The sequence below is a fragment of the Pongo abelii genome, chromosome 23, assembly GCF_028885655.2.
Source record: "Pongo abelii isolate AG06213 chromosome 23, NHGRI_mPonAbe1-v2.0_pri, whole genome shotgun sequence".
Lineage (NCBI taxonomy): Eukaryota > Metazoa > Chordata > Mammalia > Primates > Hominidae > Pongo > Pongo abelii.
The window spans coordinates 32,949,716-32,971,455 of record NC_085929.1 but is presented as its reverse complement, the minus strand read 5'-3'; the positions used below and the strand labels follow the sequence as shown (position 1 = coordinate 32,971,455).

General features: G+C 49.3%; 1 protein-coding gene across 2 annotated transcripts in view; it reads left to right on the top strand.

Moving 5' to 3' along the window:
* The first annotated feature begins 3,492 nt into the window (after positions 1-3,492).
* Positions 3,493-21,740, top strand: part of TPST2 (tyrosylprotein sulfotransferase 2) — a 64,838-nt gene continuing 46,590 nt past the window's right edge. Inside the window, exon 1 of one of the 2 annotated variants that reach the window (XM_009234212.4) lies at positions 3,493-3,595. The gene's annotated coding sequence lies outside the window, so the exon portion shown is untranslated. The remainder of the gene's footprint in view (positions 3,596-21,740) is intronic. The other variant, XR_008517850.2, reaches the window with a different exon arrangement.

Genomic DNA, 21,740 nt, shown 5'->3' with positions numbered 1-21,740 from the left:
GTATGCTTGTAATCCCAGATACTCAAAAGGCTGAAGCAGGAGGACTGCTTGGACCCAGGAGGCAGAGGTTGCAGTGAGCCGAGATCATACCACTGTACTCCAGCCTGGGCAACAGAGTGAGACTCTGTCTCAAAAAAATAAATAAATGACATAAAAATAAATAAAGTGGTTTTTAAAAATTTTTTAATTTAAAAAAAAAAAAGTAGAGACAAGGTCTCACCATGTTGCCCAGGCTGGTCTCAATCTCCTGGGTTCAAGCTATCCTCCCTCTTCAGCCTCCCAAAGTGCTGGGATTACAGGAGTGAGCCATTGAGCCTGGCCTGAAGTATAATTATTGACATAGCATCAACCTCATTCTCTTGAATGTCAGAGCTGGAAAGAATTTTTGGATCAATGTGTATTATGCTACATCTATTCTTCCTGCTTTTGATAAATATTGACTGAAGACCTCTTAAGTACTGGGTTTTGCCTGGATGCTGGGAAGATAGGTTGGGGAGGAAGACAGAAGAGGTATCTGCTCTAGGTGTTCCCGGCTGAAGATACAGACAGGAGGAATGAATTATTTTGTCTGCCTTCAAAGTCACATCAAATTCCTGGGCTGCACAGTCTGGTGTCTGGTCCACCACGATGTCCTGAGGGGCAGTTAGCCTTCCTCAAGGAGGTGACAGACAGATTGAGACCTGGAAATGTTCACTGAGCTAGGGGTACTGAGAGAAGAAGTCCCAACCTAGACAACAAGACGATCATTCTGATCCTCCTCCTTAGCCTCTCAACTGAGATCTGCCAATTCTGTCTTCCAAACATCCCTGGAACCAAAATGCCCCCTCCATGCCCACATCCCCTCTCTGGGTTCCTGAATTATTTCAACACCCTCCAAACCAGTTTCTGCCTGTTTCTTCTTCATGCAGCACCAGAGGGGTCTTTGCAGAAAGTCGGGCTCATCATGCCCTTCCCCTGTCGAACACCTTCCCTGTCTCTCCATCACCACAAGAGAAAAGCCCCAACTCCTTCCCATGGCCCACAAAGCTCTAGAGCAACCAGCCCTGCAGACACCTCTGATCTCTTCTCACCTCCACCACATCCTGTCCACTCTGCACTTCATGCAAGGCCCCACGCTCGCTTCCTTCCTGCTAGGCCTTTGCACCTGCTGGATTATGTGACCAGTGTGATCTTCCAAAGATCCCCACCCATGCCTCTGGCATGTATACACACCCCTGGCCCTCCCTCCCTGGACCAGGTTAATCTCTGCTGCTCCTACCTCATCAGTTACAGGTGCTCACTTTACTGTGAAGGCTTGTTGAAGGATCTAGCTTCCCCAACTTGGACCTTTGTCTCCCTGTTAGCAGCTGAATCTGTGCCTAGCACAGAGAGCTCAGGAAATGCCATTGCTAGAATGTTGTTAAACAAATGCCCCCATTCAGACCTCTTCCTCTGATCTCCATTTTTTTCATCCACAAAAGGACATTATAAAACACCCTGCTGGTGTTTAATCTATGTGTCTATCAGATCAGTCATATGAAGTCTCTAACATGCATGCAATAAACACTATGTAATGTTGTTGTATTGTTTCCAGACCAGTAATGGCTGGCTCCATGGAGGCAGCTTTATCAGTCCCAGCATTTTCCATATGGCAAGCACTATTTATTGGACACACGAATGAATTAATGAATCACCAATGACTGAACACATGGCTGGCCATGGGCAAATTACTTAATATCTGTGTGCCTTAGTTTCTGTGTGTGTGTGTGTGTGTGTGTGTGTGTGTGTGTGTGTGTACTCACCCAGGATGGAGTGCAGTGGTGCGATCTACACTCACTGTAACCTCTGCCTCCTGGGTTCAAGAGATTCTCATGCCTCAGTCTCCTAAGTAGGGGGAATTACAGGTGAGCAGCACAATGCCCCGCTCATTTTTTTTTTTTTTTTTTGAGACAGAGTCTCACTCTGTCACCCAGGTGGGAGTGCAGTGGCGCAATCTTGGCTCACTGCAACCTCCTGGGTTCAAGCGATTCTCCTGCCCCAGCCTCCTGAGTAGCTGGGACTACAGGCATGCACCACCATGCCCGGCTAATTTTTGTATTTTTAGTAGAAACAGGGTTTCACCATATTGGTCAGACTGGTCTTGGATTCCTGACCTGGTGATCCACCTGCCTCGGCCTCCCAAAGTGCTGGGATTACAATTTTTTTTTTTTGAGACGGAGTCTCACTTGTTGCCCAGGCTGGAGTGCAGTGTGATCTCAGCTCACTGCAACCCTTGCCTCCCAGGTTCAAGCGATTCTCCTGTCTCAGCCTCCTGAGTAGCTGGGACTACAGGCGTGTACCACCACACCCGGCTAATTTTTGTATTTTTAGTAGAGACAGGGTTTCGCCATGTTGGCCTGGCTGGTCTCAAACTCCTGACCTCATGTGATCCACCCACCTTGGCCTCCCAAAGTCATTTTCGTATTTTTATTAGAAACGAGGTTTCACCATTTTGGCCAGGCTGGTCTTGAACTCCTAGCCTCAAGTGATCCGCCCACCTCACCTCCCAAAGTGCTAGAATCACAGGTGTGAGCCACCGCACCTGGCCCAGAAATTTATTTTAAACAGATAATATATACATATGGCAAATAGAAAGTTAAAAGAGAACAAAGAACCAAAGTTCACAGTGAAAAGTAAGCCTGCATGCCTACCCTACCTTTTCTTCAGGTATTCAATGCACAAGCATACGATGCATAGATAGGTCTATTATTTTTCCAATTTTACACATGAAGAAGCAGAAGCACTGAAAGGTTATAGAACTTAGACTGTGCTGAGATCTATCAGTCAGGAGTTTTGTTTCATTTGTGTATATCAGGGCTTCACAACCTTTACGCTATTCGGCATTTTTGGCAGGGTTTTTTTGGGGGGGTAGTGGCAGGGCCGGGGGTGGAAAGGGTGTCCTATGCACCGCAGGATGTTTAGCAGCATCCCAGGCCTCTACTCACTAGATGCCAGTATCGCCTCTCCACTTCCCCAGTTATGACAACCAAAAATGTCTTCAGAGATTGTCAAATGTGGTGGTGGAGGGATGGCAGGGCAAAATCCCTGATAAATGGAGAGAATGTGGTATATCCACAAAAACCCCCTCCAAAACCACTGGTGTGTATGACTATACATCAGACCACCCCTTTCTTTTTTCTGTGTTTTACACAAACAGTAGCACAAATACACCCCGCTGCGGGTCTACTTTTCTTTTCTTACACCACTTTTTGGTGATCATTCCACTTCATTGCTTACAGGCAGAAAGGAACTTCTCTTAAACAGAACTGTCCGGGAGAAGTGGTGAGCTGCCCGTCCTAGGGGTAAGCCAGCGAGCAGACAGGGGCTTCCAGGACGGCGGGGCGGGGTTCCCGGGGCGAGCCTCCGGGAAAGTCCCCGGCCAGCCTCTGCTCACCTCGCGGTCCCGAGGCGCTGTGGAGGGCATGGGGCGGGGCGGGGCCGCGTATTGGGCCCGCCCCCGTACGTCACGTCGCCGCGGCCCCGCCCCCGCGCGGGCACCTCCCCCTTCCCCGGCCGGGGCGGCTGGAGAGCCGGGAGTTGCTGGGTGCGTGGGGCTGCCTCGCCGCGCCTCGCCACGGTAAGTAGCCCTGGGGCGGCAGGGGGTGGCCTCGGGCTGCAGCCGGGGGCGCGAGCTCGGGGCCGTGCGGGTCGGCCTCGGGCACCTGGCAGCCCTCCGTGCTGGCGCCTGCCTCCGGGCCCGGCGCGACTGCTCGGGCTCCGGGGCTGGGAGCTGGGATCTGGGAGGCAGGCAGGCGGCGCGGGCGGGCGGTTCTGGGATCCGCACCCGCTCGGCGTCCCGAGCGCTTTCCGCGGGGTGCGGCACCCACCGGGCCCCCGTTACCACGCTTCCCGCTTCGGACCCAGCGCCTGGGAGACGCTTAGCGTCTGTTGGCGGGGGGACTGAGGGGGAGGGCGGCGCGTCCCCGCCTTCGGAGTCCCCAACCCCGCCCAGGCGCGCGGGGACCCCCAGGCGGGCGCCAGGGCGCGTGGAAGTTAACTTGCAGCAGCCGTGGAGTTGCGAGGAGCTTCAGAAGTGGAGGCGTTGGGGGCGGAAATCGTCGGCTGGGGAGGTGGGCGCTGGGAGCACGGGGTTGGGGACCTCTAGTGAACTTGGAGGTCACTGGTGAGGAGCGGAGAGGAATTTGACCCGAGGATACCACCCCTGCACCCAGCCTCCCTCCGTAAACTCCGCTTCTCAGTGTGAGCTGGATGGGACGTGCCCGGAAAGCCGGGATTGGGACGGGTAGCAGGGGACAGGGAGCATGGGCTCAGAGGCTGAGCACGCCTGACCTAGCAGAGTCGTTGTTAGATGGAACAGAGGTCGAGGTCTGGCATTCCCACTCAAAGGCCCGTTCCCTAGGGAAGGAACCATCCACCTCAGCACAGTCATTAGAAAGCACCGTGCCTTTTGCCCCCTTCCCCTTTTACAGATTGGGAGACTGAGGCTTGGAGAGGTCACCTGCCCGTGACCCTAGGATTCACAGCTAGGATGTGGCAGAGCTGAAACTCACTCACAGGCCTCCTGACTTAATGTCCTTGGGGATGTTGAGGAGGCGGGCTGTTGAACTCCTACTTATCCTACAGAAGCTCCCCAAGCAGCACCTCCTCCGGGAAGCCTTCCCTGGCATTCTCCTGGTATTGTTGGGTGCTTCCTGTTTTGAACCCCACAGAGTTAGCCAGCCCTTTTTCTCACTTCCCAACAGACATTCCCTTGCATGTCTGTCTGCCAGACTGGGCTGTGGGTGGACACCTCTCCCTAGCCTGCATGTGATAACCCTTTCATCTCAGCAGGGTGATCTGCTGGTGAGGGTAGGCTTCTGGATTTGAACAGATCTGTGACTCACACCGGATTTAGGAGTGGTGTGACCCAGGCGACCCATTTTCCTTCCAATCTAGCCTCAGTTTCCATAACTGTAAAGCTGGGTTTATTTCATTGTCCTAAAGGAATTGTTGCGTCATTTCTGAATCCCCCCCACCCCACTGAACCCCAATTGTACTTTTATTTACTTTATATATCTTTGTATCACCTGATTTTTAAAAATCTCATGCAAACTTTTTTATAACAGCTTTGTTGAGATACAGTTCACATACCGTACAATTCACCCTTTTAAAGTATATGTTTCTGTAATTTTTAGGATGTTCAGAGTTGCGCAGCCATCACCACTGTCTAATTTTAGAACATTTTTATCATGCCCAAAAGAAACGCTATTTCATGGTCACTCCCCAATCCTTTCTTCCCTTGTCCCTTGGCAACCACTTACTGACTCTCAAATTCTCTATGAATTTGCCTGTGCTGGACATTTCATATAAATGCAGTCATATACTATGTGGCCTTTTGTATCTGATGCTTTTCACTTCAGAGAATGTTTCTAAGGTTCAGCCCCTTGCAGCCTGTATCAGTACTTCATTCCTTTTTTTTTTTTTTTAAGTACTTCGTTCCTTTTTATGGCTGAATAATATTCTATTATGTGGATATACCACATTCTATCCATTTGTCAGCTGATGGATGTTTGAGTTGTTTCTAATTTTTGACTATTATGAATAATACTGCTATGAATATTCATGTACAGGTCTTTGGACATACATTTTCAGTTCTGTCAGGTATATTTCTAGGAGTGGAATGATTGGGTCATAAGGTAACTTTAGGTTTCACCTTTAAATATTTTTTTAATTTATTTTATTATTTATTTATTTATTTATTTATTTTGTAGAGATAGGGGTCCCACTATGTTGCCCAGGCTGGTCTTGAACTCCTGGTCTCAAGCGATCCTCCTGCCTCAGGCTCCCAAAGTGCTGGCATTATAGGTGTGAGCCACCGCACCCAGGTTTAACCTGTTGAGGACCTGCCAGACTATTTTTCCAGAACAGCTGTACCATTTTATATTCCCACCACCAGTGTATGAGGGTTTCAGTAATCTTAAATACATTTAGGGTTCTCTGAAGCAGTCATAACCCTTGAAATCACTGGCTTTGATGTGTTAGTTATAAACTATTTTCAGGCCGGGCGCCGAGGCTCACGCCTGTAATCCCAGCACTTTGGGAGCTAAGGCGGGCAGGTCACCTGAGGTCAGGAGTTCGAGACCAGCCTATCCAACATGGTGAAACCCCGTCTCTACTAAAAATACAAAAATTAGCCAGGTGTGGTGGCTTGTGCGTGTAACCCCAGCTACTCGGGAGGCTGAGGCAGGGGAATCGCTTGAACCCAGGAGGCGGAGGTTGCAGTAAGCCAAGATCAATCACACCGCTGCACTCCACCCTGAGTGACAGAGCAAGACTCTGAAAATACCGAAGCAAGGAGAGGCAGTGTAGGACCCAGTGGCTTACAGAGCCCACCCCAGGAGCTGGCACACAGTATTAGGAGGGGGTGAAAGGAAGGTGGAAGCTGCTTGGATCTTCCCACCCCAGGCCAGCCCGGAGCCCCCTTGCCAGCTGAGGCTTTGTGGAGGCCGGGGAGACCCTCCATGGCTCTCCTAGACCATAACTGAAGGGGAATACTTGTCCCTTGACCCCAAAATTAAGTCTGGTCCTGCCCACACCCTATCTGGACCCCCCCACGCTACTCTGAAGGTGACCTCTCTGGGTGGCCACAGGAGTGTCCTATGTGAGTTGCTGCTTATTTCAAGAGGGGCCACCCCCCAGGCCTGAGATGAGCGGTCCTGAGTTACAGACGCTTCATCTGTGAACATTCTGCACACACAGACATCTTCCCCCTCCTCTCAGCACCTTCCCCACCCCTAGGACCCTGTGTTTCTTCCTTCATGCTCTGCTTCAGCAAGAGGCTGCACCGGAAGAACTCAGGTCAGAACCCAGCGTTTTCACAGAGGAAGAGTTCCTTGAAGGTAGTTAGTTCACCCCAGTTTGAACCTGTACTCTGCTGGTTCAGGAACTTAGACCAGCACTTATCTGCATGTTCCAGTTTCCTGACAACTTGGTTCATCTGGGCAGCTGCTATTTGGGAATGGTGTTAAGACCACACCTCCCAGCCGCTGTATCTGGCACCTCGTGGCTTTATTCTTTTTTGCATACTTGCCTTTCCTTGTCCTTTTAAAATCCTGAGTTCCTGTGCATTAAGAAAGCAGCCTAGACCGGGTGCATGGCTCATGCTTGTAATCCCAGCACTTTTGGAGGCTGAGGTGGGTGGATTGGTTGAGCCTAGGAGTTCAAGACCAGCCTGAATAACATAGTGAAACTCCATCTCTACAAAAAATACAAAATGAGCCAGGCGTGGTGGTGCGCACCTGTATTCCCAGATAGTCGGGAGGCCGAGGTGGAAGGATCACTTGAGCAGAGGTTGCAGAGAGCTGAGATCGCACCACTGCACTCCAGCCTGGGCAACAGGGTAAGATTGTAGGGTATTAGGTCAATACACAAAAATCAATTAAATATTAAAAAAAAAAAAAAAGAAAAGAAGGCAGCCTAGGGACATGGAGACTGGGTGGGAAGTCTCCCTAGGCAAGGAACTGCCGCTCTCTGGGTCTCAGTGTACCCTACTGAGGAATGGGCATAGACCATTCAGAACTAAGATGTGGTGGTACCTTGGGATCAGTTAGGCTGTTGAAATGTATTATTATTATTATTATTATTATTATTATTATTATTTTTGAGACAGAGTTTCACTCTGTTGCCCAGGCTGGAGTGCAGTGGCGTGATCTCGGCTCACTGCAAGCTCTACTTCCCGGGTTCACGCCATTCTCCTGTCTCAGCCTCCCAAGTAGCTGGGACTACAGGCACACGCCTGACTAATTTTTTTGTATTTTTAGTAGAGACAGGGTTTCACCATGTTAGCCAGGGTGGTCTCGATCTCCTGACCTTGTGATCTGCCTGCTTCGGCCTCCCAAAGTGCTGGGATTACAGGCGTGAGCCACCACGCCTGGCCTGAAATGTATTATTGATGTGACTTTGTGGGTGTATTGTAGCAAGAGTGGCAGATCAGATATAGCTTCACAGCCTGGGATTGGTGGCCAGAATGTACTTTTTTTGGAAAAATGGGTGTGGCTTGTGTGGCTTTGATGCCCCACGTGGCACCAGGGAAGCTTCTCTGGGTAGCAGCAGCTCCTGCTCCCCGACTTGCTGCCTATTCCTATTGCTTGCAAGTCCCCGTGCTCTCTGAGGACCTGCATGTACCTGGTCTGGGGCCCCTCCAGAGATCTGGGATGACTGTCCCCTCCCCTGTCACTTCTCAGGTCTCCCCCACCCTGGACTGCAGCCAGAGGAGGATTTGTGGGAATGATTCATTCAGAGCTGCCTGAGATCTTGGCCAAGCCCCAGAAATTGCAGGGAAGGACCTCAGAGGGCAGTGCCCACAGGCCCTAGGGAACGTCTGGGGCTGATGGCCCAGGGAGAAACTTCTTATCCTATGTGCTCAGATGGCGGGCAGCCAGCCCGTCTGCTGAGTGACTTTTTGTATCAGTAAGACTTTTGACCGGGGCTTCTGCAGCCAGAAAGCAGGCAGGCAGCCCAGAAAGCAGGCAGTGTGATAGGGAGCTAGGGGCACTGGCCTGTATTAGAATCCAGGTGCTCCACATCTTTCTGGGGCTGTTGGCTGTTTCTCTATGCTTTGGTTTTCTCATCTGCTGAATGCAGGTATAAGTAGGACCTATCTTCCAGGGGTGCTGGATGGAAGGGAATGGTGATAAAGCACTTATCTTGGTACCAGGCAAAAGCTGAGGCCCTGGGGTTAAACAGGCTCTTTGGAATTTTGAACATGTTTGTTTGTGAACCTTAGTTCCTCCGTCTGTCAAAAGGCAACAATTATAAATACAGCCAATATCAACAGGGCTTGCTGGGTGCCAGACACTGTTCTAGGCACGGTATGTGCTTTAACTCATTTAATTCCCCCGACAGCCATTTGATATGAACAGGCTGAGGCTCAGAGAGGTGAAGTAATTTGCACAAGGTCACCCAGCTAGGAAGTGGGAGACATAGGATTTGGATCCAGAGTCTCTCTTTTTTTTTGTTTTGGGTTTTTTTGTTTGTTTGTTTTGAGACGGGTCTTGCTCTGTTGCCTAGGCTAGAGTGCAGTGGCACAATCATAGATCACTATAACCTTGAACTTCTGGGCCCAAGCGATCATCCCACCTTGACCTCTCAAGTGCTGGGGTTACAGGCATGAGCCACCACACCCAGCCCAGACTCTGCACTCTGAATTCTCATTCTTACCCCTCCTTGATATCCCATCTTAAGGCCTAGCACATAGAAAACACACAGAAAACGTCAGGTGTTGTTATAACTGTTCTGAATAAATATGGATCCACTCTCCATTCCTCTGTCCACGCTCCTTCCCTGATGAACAGAACATGCAGGGCTCTTGGCCTGTAAAGTCCAGATTCCCACCCACTCCTCCCTACTCGCTCCGTTCCTCCCACTCCCACACTCTCATGCACAGCAGAGCTTGGAAGCAGCCAAGTCCCAACTCTTCCTCCAAATTGCTGTGTGACATTGGGCAAGGAGCTTCCCCTCTCTGAGCCCCAGTTTCCGTACATGTTAAATGGGTGAATTCACCCTGCTGCATGTTTTTTGTTGAGCTCCCATGCTATGTGTGTGTTTTTAAAATTGAGTCAACATTCAAACATTTCTAGAGAAAAATTCTGATTTCTCATTTCTCTTGGAAGCCCAGGAGCTTAGGCCAAACTGGAGTGGCCTGAAGCTGCCCCGTAAGTGGCCTGGGCTCTCCCGGTCACTGTGGTTCCCCCCACTCCCCATTGTCACGTAAGTGCGACTCTTCAGGGGATCTGAGGATGCCTCAGGCCTGCCTGGTGCCACCTGAATAAGCAGTTCCATTGCTTTAAAAACAATTTTTTTTTTTTGAGACGAAGTCTCGCTCTTGTCGCCCAGGCTGGAGTGCAATGGCATAATCTCGGTTCCTTGCAACCTCCTCCTATTCTCCTGCCTCAGCCTCCCAAGTAGCTGGGATTACAGTCGCATGCCACCACGCCCAGCTAATTTTTGTATTTTTAGTAGAGACGGGGTTTCACCATATTGGCCAGGCTGGTCTTGAATTCTTAACCTTGTGATCCGCCTGCCTTGGCCTCCCAAAGTGCTGGGATTACAGGTGTGAGCCATCGCGCATGGCACAATTTTTTTTTTTTTTGACACGCTCCAAGAGCCCTTCCAGCTTTGTGTTTTTAGGACATTGGAGGTTGTCTGAGGCCTCCTGATACCCTGTCTGCCATTTTAAGCCCTCAAGGCATTTTATTTATTTATTTTTTTTTTTGAGATAGAGTCTTGTTCTGTCGCCCAGGCTGGAGTGCAGTGGTATGGTCTTGGCTCACTGCATCCTCTGCCTCCTCGGTTCAAGTGATTCTCCTGCCTCAGCCTCCTGAGTAGCTGGGATTACAGGTGCCTACTACCATGCCCAGCTAATTTTTGGTTTTTTTTGGTAGAGACGGGGTTTCACCATGTTGGCCAGGCTGGTCTTGAACTCCTCACCTCAAGTGATCTGCCCGTGTCAGCCTCCCAAAGTACTGGTATTACAGGTGTGAGCCACTGTGCCCGGCCTTTTATTTGTTTTTTTTCTTTCTTTTTTTTTTTTTTTTCCTTTTTGAGATGGAGTCTTGCTCTGTTGCCCAAGCTAGAGTGCAGTGGCGTGATCTTGGCTCACTGCAACCTCTGCCTCCCAGGCTCAAGCGATCCTCCCACCTCAGCCTCCCAGAGTGCTGGGACTGGAGTTTGTCCCCATCGCGTACTCCCTGGGTGGGGAGTTCCTGTCTCTGGGCGCTAGGGTGCCGTGCCACCTTACCTGGTACAGGTCCCTACCTAGCTGTTGTTGCCCACAGTGAGATATTTGTTATTGACCACGCCATTTCCCAGAAGCCAAGGCTTGGAAATAGTCACTTTCCCAAGGTCACACAGGCCTGAGATTCAGCACCAGGACTCAAAGCCCATCTGCCCAACTTCAGAGGCTGTCAGTGGAAGTCATGCCTTGATCCCAGCACTGCACGGATAGCCACTGAGTGACATCTTCCACTAGAATAAGGACACATGAGAACCCTCAACTGGATGTTGGGGTGCAAGATTTAAGAAGCAACGAGGTCCTAGTTGTCCTGGAGTTTACGTTCTGGTGGAGGCATCAGGCAAGAAAAAGTAACCCACCTCTCCGATGTGAGATGTCAGCCTATGAAGTTGAGTACCCAGGCCTCTCAGATCTTAACATGCATACAGTCCCCATGGGGATTTTGTTAAAGTGCAGATTCTGTGTTTTTGGTTGTTTTTGTTGTTGTTGTTTGTTTGTTTTTTGAGACAGAGTTTTGATCTTGTTGCCCAAGCTGGAGTACAATGGCGCAATCTCGGCTCACTGCAACCTCTGCCTCCCAGGTTCAAGCGATTCTTCTGCCTCAGCCTTCCGAGTAGCTGGGATTACAGACGCCTGCCACCATGCCTGGCTAATTTTTGTATTTTTAGTAGAGACAGGATTTCACCGTGTTGGCCAGGCTGGTCTCAAACTCCTGACCTCAAGTGATCTGCCTGCCTCCGCCTCCCAAAATGCTGGGATTACAGGCGTGAGCCACCGCGCCCGGCTAAAGTACAGATTCTGATTAGCAGGTTTGGGGCAGAGACAAAGACTGTGTTTCTAACCAGTTTCCAGGGGCCTCTGATGGTGTTTGTCTAAAGACCACATTTGGAATAGTGAGGGCCTGGATCAGAAATTGGCAGATTACCACTCATAGGCCACATCCGGCCCACTACCTGTATTTGTAAATAAAGTTTTATCGGAACACAGCTATGCTTATTTATTGACATTTTGTCTGTGGCTGCTGTTGTGCAACAAAAGCAGAGTGGAGCAGTTGTGATAGAGACCATAGAGCCCACATTGCTGGCCTTTGAAGAGAAAGTCTGCCAGTTGCTTTTCTAATCATCTTTTGGGTCCCTACAAGTTATAAAACTTTGGTTTGGTGAGTGTTAGATGCTGATAAAAATAGTAATGATTGCAGTTAAGACTTGAGTGCTTTCTGGGTACTTAGCTCTTTACATTTATTTTTCTTAGCTCAATTCTATCATAGGCAATATTACTGTCTCCACTTTACAGGCGAGAAAACTGAATAGAGGCTGGGCCATTGGCCCAGAGTTTGTGGACCAATGAGTAGGTGAGGCCAATTTGAGTCAAGTTGCCTGATTTTTATTGGACAGGTGCTTCTGCCTAGAACTTTTTCCCAGAGCACAGAGACGGTTTTGTTTAGATTTCCTTCTGTCCCAGAGTGTTCTGGTGCCTTCATTTCTTTCTCAATCCATCCTTCCGTTTACTCAACAAATACCTGTGCACCCTGTGCTGGAAGTTTGGGGACCATGCTGGGTTCTGAGAGGATGTGGGGACTAGGATGGGGTCCCAGCCCTGCACATTCCGTGGGGTCGGCAGGGAAGCAATACTAGAAGCCACACAGGATGCTAAGCACCTTTGGGGATACTGGTACAGGGACAGGAGGCAGTCAGGGAAGGCTTCTTGGAGGAAGGGGCACAAATGATGCCAGTAGGAGTTAGCTTTGTAGAGGAGGTCAGGAAAGGTTTTCCAAGGAGAAAGAATCACAAGTGCAAAAGTTTGGAGGTGTGAGACTCTGTGGCCTGGTACGTTTGGTAGAGTTCAAGGCACAAAGACTATAGTGTGTTTGTGTGTGTGTTGAGGGTTGGGGGAATCAGTGGTGTTATAATAAAATTGGAGGTCAGCAGGAGTTAAGTCACAACAGAGCCTCAGTGCGATGCCAAAGGACTTGAATTTTGCCCTGGAGGCTGCTGTTGCCTAGTATGAAGTGCTAAATCACAGAGCAAAAGTCTTCCTCGCCACCCTCTGATGACATTCCAGAGAAAGCCTCCATTAGGTGCTAACGCGTCTTTAGTGCTTCACCCCAGACTCCTCTTGTTTAACAAAGATCAGACACAGCCGGCTCCTTTGGGGATCCTTCCTTAGGCTGGCGGCTGTCTCCAGCCAGAAGGCATAAAAAAGCATTGCTTCCTTCGATTTTATTTTTGCATTAACTTTTTAATTAGGGCATGTTTTTAATTTAATCCAGTGGATTATAGTTTCCCTTGAAAATATGTTTTAAAAATATTGAATCCATTGAACAAAAATGAATAAGATTAAAGGGTGTTCTGGATGTAATTAACATTGGGAAGGTAGTGTTCAGAAGCTTGGAATTTGGAGAGCCCCACAACAGGTGAGAGGGCTGGAGGGGGCTGGGCCAGTAGTCACCTCTCTCTCAACATTCCCGTTCTTCCCTGGATACCCAGGGGCCTTGACTGAAGGGCGGGATGGCTGTGTAGCTAAGATGTGGGTGCAGGGATGTAGGTGCCCATTGATGGTGTAGGAGCTGAGGTTCCTGCTCCAGGCTGCTTCTGCTCCTCATCTCTCTCCTCTGTCTGGTGTTCTTATTCTTCTTTTCTTTCTTTCTTTTTTTTTTTTTTTTTCTTTTTTTGAGATGGTCTTGTTTTGTGCCCAAGCTGGAGTGCAATGGCACCATTGCAGCCTTGAACTCCTGGGCTCAAGCAATTCTCCTGCCTCAGCCTCTCGAGTAGCTGGGACTACAGGTATAGACCACCACACCTGGTTCATTTTTTAGTTTTGTAGAAATGGGGTCTCACTATGTTGTCCAGGCTGGTCTTGAACTCCTGGGCTCAAGCAATCTACCTTCCTCAGCCTCCCAAAGTACTGGGATTACAGACGTGAGCCTCTGTACCCAACTTGTCTTGGTTTCTATTTTTGTTTCCCTGCCTCTCTCTCCCTCCCACCCATCCCCCCAACTCACGTCTTTCCCTGTCTCTGTCACTTTTCTTTTCTGTCTTACTCCCATCTTTGCCTCTCCTCTGACTCTCTCTCCCCATCTATCTCCTCTGTCTCTATCTCCCTCTGTCTCTGCCTCTCTCTGTTTTTGTCTCTGTCTGTCTTCTTCCGCCCCAACCTGCACCACTTCCCCCTTCCTTCCCGCTGCCGACCCCAAGCCCACACAGGTGCCAGCACGGCCCTTCCTTTCTCTCATTAGAAACTTTTCATCCCACTTGCTTTGGCTGGTGACTGACATCCTGCCACAGAACCATCTGGACCCTTGCAGAGCCCGGAGGCTCGGCCAGAAACCCTTGGAGGTGTGAGAAAGTGGTAGTAGCTACTTCCCAGGTGGAAGACAGAGGCCCTGTGAAGTCAGGCACCTGGCAAGGCCGCCCTACGAGGCCATGGTTTCCCCTCAACCCACACCCTTTCCACGCCCCCAGGGCCCTCCCTTCCCTACCGGGCCCCGGGGCTGTGGGGAAGAAGAGGAAGCCTGGGCCAGCAGCAGGACGGCAGATGCTGCTTTTGGTTTGATTTGGTTTGGGGTACTGGGGGAGTGTCGGCTACCCTGCCTCTGAGCACTGCTGGAAGCTGCATGCAGTAGGTGCCTTTGCTCTTCATTCTGCTACGTGGTCATTCCTTGCTCGAGTGCACAGTAGACCAGCAGTGCATATTTGGTGGCTAAGAGTTTTGGGAAGAAAAACAAGGTTAGAAATTGAGTCTTGCCTCCAGGCCGGGCACGGTGGCTCACGCCTATAATCCCAGCACTCTGGGAGGCCAGTGCGGGCGCATCACTTGCGTGAGCTCAGGGGTTCAAGACCAGTCTGAGCAACATGGCGAAACCTTGTCTCTACAAAAAAGTACAAAAATCAGCCGGGCATGGTGGTGCATGCTTTATTCCCAGCTACTTTGGAGGCTGAGGTGGGGGGATTGTTTGAGCCTGGGAGGTCAAGGCTGCAGTGAGCCAAGATCACGCCACTGCACTCTAGCCTGGGTGACAGAGTGAGACCCTGTCTTAAAAAAAGAAAGAAAGAAAGAAAGAAATAGGGTCCAGCTTTTTCTTTTCACGGATGGGGAAACTGAGAGTTGAGGTGACTTGTTCTGGATCATGCAAATAGCTTGGAAGTAATGGGGTCTGGGTCTTCCATGCCTCAGAAGCTGGGAACAGTGCAGGGAGCGTGTTAAGCTGGTGGCTGCTTTGACATCCCTCAGGGGTTGTTGTGTAGACACCCACTTCTGAGAGATGGGAGATTCTGGTTTGAGGCCTGGTTTGCTCTCCTCTACCTACTGTGGGACTCTGGACAAAATCTTCCTTCTCTGAGGACCTTGGGGTTCCCAGGCATAGTCCCCATGGCACAGTCATGAGGATTGCAGAGCGTGTTCAGGTTTGTGGGGTCGGAGGTTGCTGACCTCACCGTGGATGGAGGGCTTGTTCAACACAGGTTGCTGTACCCCACTTCCAGAATTCCCATTCAGCGTGGTCTCCTTGAGCCCTGATAATTTGCATTTTGTGTAGTTTCCCAAGTGCTGTTCCTGCTGGTCAGAGAACCCACGTTGAGAGCTGGGGTAGTAGAGGTGAAGCAGATGAAGCACACGGGCGCTAAAACCTGCTATGAGATCTCAGGCAAGGACTTCACCTTTCTGTGCCTTGGCTTCCTCAGCTGTAAAATGGAATGACAGAGCACTGTCCTCATAGATTAGTTGTGAGGATTAAATGAGCGATTGGGAGGCGGAGACGGGCAGATCACCTGAGGTCAGGAGTTCGAGACCAGCCTGTATAATTGATTTTAATTAAATTCCTTTCGGTAATTCTTAAAGATAATAATACATTTTGATGTTTATTCATGAACATTACTGATATTCCTTCCTCCAGCTACATGATAATGTTTTCTCTCGCTCCTGTGGGTGAGACCTAAGAAATGAAACTCGGTCGGGCATGGTGGCTAATGCCTGTAATCCTAGCACTTTGGGAGGTCTAGACCTCTTCCTGAGGCCAGGAGTTTGAGACCAGCCTGGCCAACATGGTGAAACCCCATTTCTACTAAAAATACAAAAATTAGCCAGGCATGGAGGCTCAAGCCTGTAATCCCAGCTACTCAGGAGTCTGAGGCAGGAGAATCACTTGAACCCGGGGGATGGAGGTTGCAGTGAGCTGAGATTGTGCCACTGCATTCCAGCCTGGGTGACAGACAGAGCGAGACTCTGTCTCAAAAAAAAAAAAAAAAAAAAAAAAAATTGGCCAGGCGCAGTGGCTCACACCTGTAATCCCAGCACTTTGGGAGCCCAAGGCGGGTGGATTACAAGGTCAGGAGTTCGAGACCATCCTGGCTAACACTGTGAAACCCCATCTCTACTGAAAAAATACAAAAAATTAGCCGGGCATGGTGGCACACACTTGTAGTCCCAGCTGCTACTCGGGAGGCTGAGGCAGGAGAAGAATCGCTTGAACCCGGGAGGTGGAAGTTACAGTGAGCCAAGATAGTGCCACTACAATTCACCCTGGGCGACAGAGCGAGAACTTGTCTCAAAAAAAAAAAAAAAAAAAAAAAAAGAGCAAATATTTGTAAAGCATGTAGAAAACCCCCCAGGCACACAGTAAGCACTATATGCTTTTTTTTTTTTTTTTTTTTGAAGACAGGGTTTTGCTCTGTCACCCAGGCTGGATTGCGGTGGCATGATCATAGCTTGCTGCAGCCTTGAATTCCTGGGCTCAAGTGATCTCACCCTTCCAAGTAGCAGGGACTACAAGTATGCACCACCACGCTTGGCTAATTTAATTTTCTTTTTTTTTTGGAAACAGAGTCTCACTCTGTCGCCCAGACTGGAGTGCAATGGCGCAGTCTTGGCTCACTGCAAGCTCTGCCTCCTGGGTTCACACCATTCTCCTGCCTCAGCCTCCCAAGTAGCTGGGACTACAGGCGCCTGCCACCACGCCTGGCTAATTTTTTGTATTTTTAGTAGAGACGGGGTTTCACCGTGTTAGCCAGGATGGTCTCAATCTCTGACCTCATGATCCGCCCACCTTGGCCTCCCAAAGTACTGGGATTACAGGTGTGAGCCACCGCGCCGGGTGTTTTTTTTTTTTTAGAGGCAGGGTCTTGCTATGTTGCCCAGGCTGGTCTTGAACTCCTTGTCTCAAGTGATTCTCCCACCTCAGCCTCCCAAAATGCTTGGGATTATAGGCATGAGCTACTATGCCCAGCTTTGTCTTACTATTATTGTTGTTATGCTTATTGCCATGATTATTTACCTTCCCCTCCTCCACAAAGACTATTCTGTTCACAGTGAATTCCTTGCCATTCTCCAAATTTCCAGTGTGCTTTCACACTTCTGCCCTCTGCTCGAGCTGTTCCTTCTACTTGGGACGCTTCCTCTAACTTCTGCACGTGTTAAAATGCTGGCATTAGACTCAGCTCCGATTCCTTCCTCTGATGTCCGTGATGACATGACTTGCTTCCCCTAACCAAGCTCTTATTTCGTTCTGTGAATTATCCTGTTACTTGGGTGTCAATCTCCTGTGCTGACCCACAGGCTCCTGTAGATCTGACTTGGGGCTTTGCTGGTACAGAGAGTCTCCCAGGAATGTTACTTTCAAAGTCCAGCTTTGATGGTGTTTCAAGAAGACCAGCTCCATCGTTGTCAGTGGCAGCTGTCAGAGAAGCCTTCCAAGGCGTATGGGGTGGAGCCACGTTTGGGGCGTGGGATTTCCTTAATTAGTAAGAGTGTGAACTTAGCACTCCACAGCCCCAGGTTCATGTCTGTGTTTTGCCATTTAGTGTGATGCAGCCTCGGATAATTTCCTTAATTTTTTTGTGTGTGTCCTTTGCATCTTCATTTTATTTTATTTTATTTTACGTATGTATGTATGTATGTATGTATGTATGTATGTATGTATTTATTTATTTATTTATTTTGAGATGGAGTCTCGCTCTGTTACCCAGGCTGGAGTGCGGTGGCACGATCTCGGCTCACTGCAACCTCCGCCTCCCAGGTTCAAGCAATTTTCCTGCCTCAGCCTCCTGAGTAGCTGGGATTACAAGCACACATCACCATGCCCGGCTAATTTTTTTGTATTTTTAGTAGAGATGGGGTTTCACCATGGTGGTCAGGCTGGTCTGGAACTCCTGACCTCGTGATCTGCCCGCCTTGGCCTCCCAAAGTGCTGGGATTACAGGCGTGAGCCACTGCACCCAGCCTGCATCTTCATTTTAAAAGGATGCCATCATCACAGCAGCGGGTTTTTGTGAGGATTCAGTGGGGTCTCATTTATGCAGCGAATATGAGCACCTCCTGTGTGCCTGCTCTATGCTGGATGCCGGGAATCCAGCAGTGAGCAGGAGAGACCCTGTTCCTGCCCTGGGAGAGCTGACGTTTTAGATGGACACAAGGGAAGTATAGAAATGATAGTGTCGCTGTCTCCGGAGGATGCAGCAAGAAGGAGATGGTCTTTGAGAAGTGTTCTGTGTGTGGTCTTGCAAGTAGGAGGCCCTTAGCAATTGGTAAGGGTGATGATTACTGTTATTGCCATAATTATTTGGGAGAGGAGGCAAAAAGGGAAGGGAGGCATTGTGGGAAGAAGGAGTAGTATCAGTAGAGGGTCAAGAAGGCATTCGGTGTCAAAGTCGTAATATTCACAGCCAATGTTTATGGATGCCCTAGTGTGTGTCTGGTGCTCTGCTAAGGACTTCCTAGGTGCAAATTCATCTCAACCTCCAGGGAAGTGCTGTGTTATCCCCATTTTCCAGATGAAAGACATGGGGCATGGGGGAATTGGACCACTTGTCTGGGGAAGTAGAGGGGCGAGAGTCAAACCTAGATTCTTACCCCTGCATTTAGGGTGTGTGATGGGAAATGAGACTGAGTGGGGACAGGTCCTTGTAGGGAGGGCTCAAATCTTAGAGGTCATGGACTGTGCCCTCCTGCTGGAGTCCCTTAGATGGTCCCAGGATGGACAGGGTAGGGAAATTCGTGGCATATCTCATTTTATGGTCCAGAAAGCCAGTGGCATGCAGCCCTTCCAACAGTGGGTAGGAAAGGATGGCTCCTCCTGGGCCCCTTCTAGTTGGGTTCTCCTGGTTGGTGGCAAGTTCCTGGCGGGGCTGGAGTTGTGGGAGGTGATAGGCACAGTGCAGCCCGTGGTTGGGAGCCTACATTCTGCATGGTGAGGATGCTGGTGGGTGCTCCTTCATTGCAAGGATGCAGTTGCTCACTGTTGCCTTTTCCTCATTTCTGCTCTCTGAGACCCTCTCTACTTAGGACTGGGCATGAGGAGGAAAGCAGATAATGAGGATCCAAGGGACTTATATTCGTCTCCAGCCAGTCGCCTCCCAAATACCTATGGCTTTCTGGTTCCTGAACAAACAGGTGCCTCAGGGAGTATCTTTATCTTTTGTGTGTGTGATGCCGTTGGAATCTCACAGTGACCCATAAGGCAGGCATCAAGAGGAGGCCTGTTGTTGTGGGATGGTAGCAACTCTCAAGTCAGACACACTTGAGTTAGAACTCCAGCTGGCTTATGCATGAGCTTTGAGACCTTGCGCCAGACACTTCTCTAGTCCTCAGTTTCCTCATCTGTGCAATAGGGATCATAATAATGATTATTTTGTGGGTGACAGATAGTTATATGGCACCTAATGCATAGAAGTCCTCTAATTCATAGCAATGAAGATTTTGTTGTTTTTCATCCATTTTACAGATGACGAAACTGAGGCTCACAGAAGTTAAGGGACTCTCCCCATGGCATTTTGCTTCCTGGTAATGGCCAGGCAAGTTTGCAGATGGAAATATTTTCCATAAAACCCAGGTCCCCCAAAGCCCTGCACCATTAGGAAAAGGCTGTTCCCCAACTGTGAATCTGTCCCCCAAAACAGTGAACCATGAGATCATGCCCCTTCTCTCTCGTGGGTTTGTCCCTGTGATTTTTTTAAGTGTTCATACTCTGAGCAGCTCTTAAAGCCTTTGCAATTCTTCCAGTTCTTCCTGCTTCTAGGAGTGAGTGAAAACGAAGAAGATATCACATTCTGTCCAGGAAGGAAACAGAGGAGCAGGTGAATTCTCAGGAAACCAGATTCCTAGTATGTGCTACCCCAGAACTGGGGCTGGCAAATTCTGCTCTTAAAACCCCCACCTAGAGCCAACTGCTGCCCCTAGTAATATGCCCAAAGTATTACCAGGATGAGGGCCTCGCTTCCTGGATGAACCACAAAAAAAAGGTTGAGGCCATCTTGTGGAAGAACATTACATCCAGCAAGTATTTATTTATTGCTTGCTTTGTTCTTGGTCAAGCCTTTTCACTTTTTGGCTGTCAGCCATTGCAAAACCTCCACAACAAAGAAGTGGAAAGTCATGCAATCAGAAAAGCCATAAACTACAGTTGGGGCCAGGGGAAGAGGGAAGTTAGCTGAAGACTTTGTAAGCAAAAACATCAGGAAACCTTCCGACATGTTAATAAAGATACTCTAGAGTCACGTCTTGTGTGGAAACTCAAATCTGCATTGTTGGGGCGGAAGTCGGAGTCAATGACTGGCCCCAACCATCACCCCAAGCCTTCAGATAAGACGGTGGAACTAGGCAGGGCGCCATGGCTCGCGCCTGTCATCTTAGCACTTTGGGAGGCCGAGGAGGGTGGATCACTTTAGCCCAGGAGTTTGAGACCAGCCTGGACAACATAGTGAGACCTCATCTCGACAAAAAATAAGCAAAATTAGCCGGGTGTGGTGGTGTGTAGCTGTGGTCCTGTCTACTCGGGGGGCTGAGGTGGGAAAATTGCTTGAGCAATCCCTGGAGGAAGAAGGTAGAGCCAGGAACCATCATTAATTAAACACTTAACCAGCTCTAATATGGTAGTAAAGCCCTTATGTGTATTTAGCTGCTCTCCCAATTCACAGATGAGAAAAATGAGGCCCAGAGAGCTTAAGTGATTTACCTGAGGTCACAAAACTAATAGGTGGGGAATTCAAACTCAGGTGCATCTTTCTGCAAAACACATTCTTTTTTCACTACTCCCTGATATCTGAGGAAACTTATTGATGAGCAAAATGACCTCAAAAAATAAAATATGAATGCCTCTCAGTGTCAGGCCTTGTGATAAGTGTAGGAAAAAAAGAAAATAACAAAAAAACCCCACCAGACTGCAATGCCTCCCAGCCCATGAGCGCTCATAGTGGAATATGGGAAACAGAAGGGCAAACAGCATTTACCATACAGAATGGTGAGTGGTAGGCAGAGGGGACTGTGAGACATGGGAGAGTAGAGCTTGATCTAGTCGGAGTATTCAGGGAAGGCATCCTGGAGAAGGAGATACTTGAGCTGAGGAGATAACAAGCAGCCCAAGATAAGGTGGGAAGAGGGTATGGACACACCTATTAGCTAGGACTCTTGATAAACAGAGACAGAAACCCAGCTTCCATAGCATTGAGCAAAAAGGTAAATTTATTGGATTATGTAAGAGGTGAGCCTCAGGTATGGCTAGATCCAAGGACTCAACTAATTTCAGGGATTTATGTCTCCATCTCTTGGCTCCACCTTCCTAGGTTGGCTTTGCTCTCACGCCAGCTTTGCAGGTGGTGACTAGAGATGGCTCCACACCTCCAGCCCTATACCCTACTTGCTTAGCCTCCCCACAGAATTCTGTAAAAGTCTCCAGTTGAGTTTCATTGACCTAGATTGGGTCAAACGTCCATCTTTGAACCAACACTGGAGTCTGGGAATGAAATGCTGTGATTGGCCAGGCCTAGGTTATATGTCTGCACCAGGGGTCGAAGGTGGACTGAGAATGAAAATAAGAAAGCCAGGGATGCATCGCACCCTTGGGGCTGATAGAAGGTCCATGGGGCTGGAGAAGGGGTCTGATCATGACACCCCTCTAAGCCACGTGAAGAAATTGCATCCTGAAGACAGTGGGAAGCTTTGAAAGTGTAGTGAAGGCAGGGGGTGACATGCCACCATATGGGGACAGGCAGGGGTGGAAGCA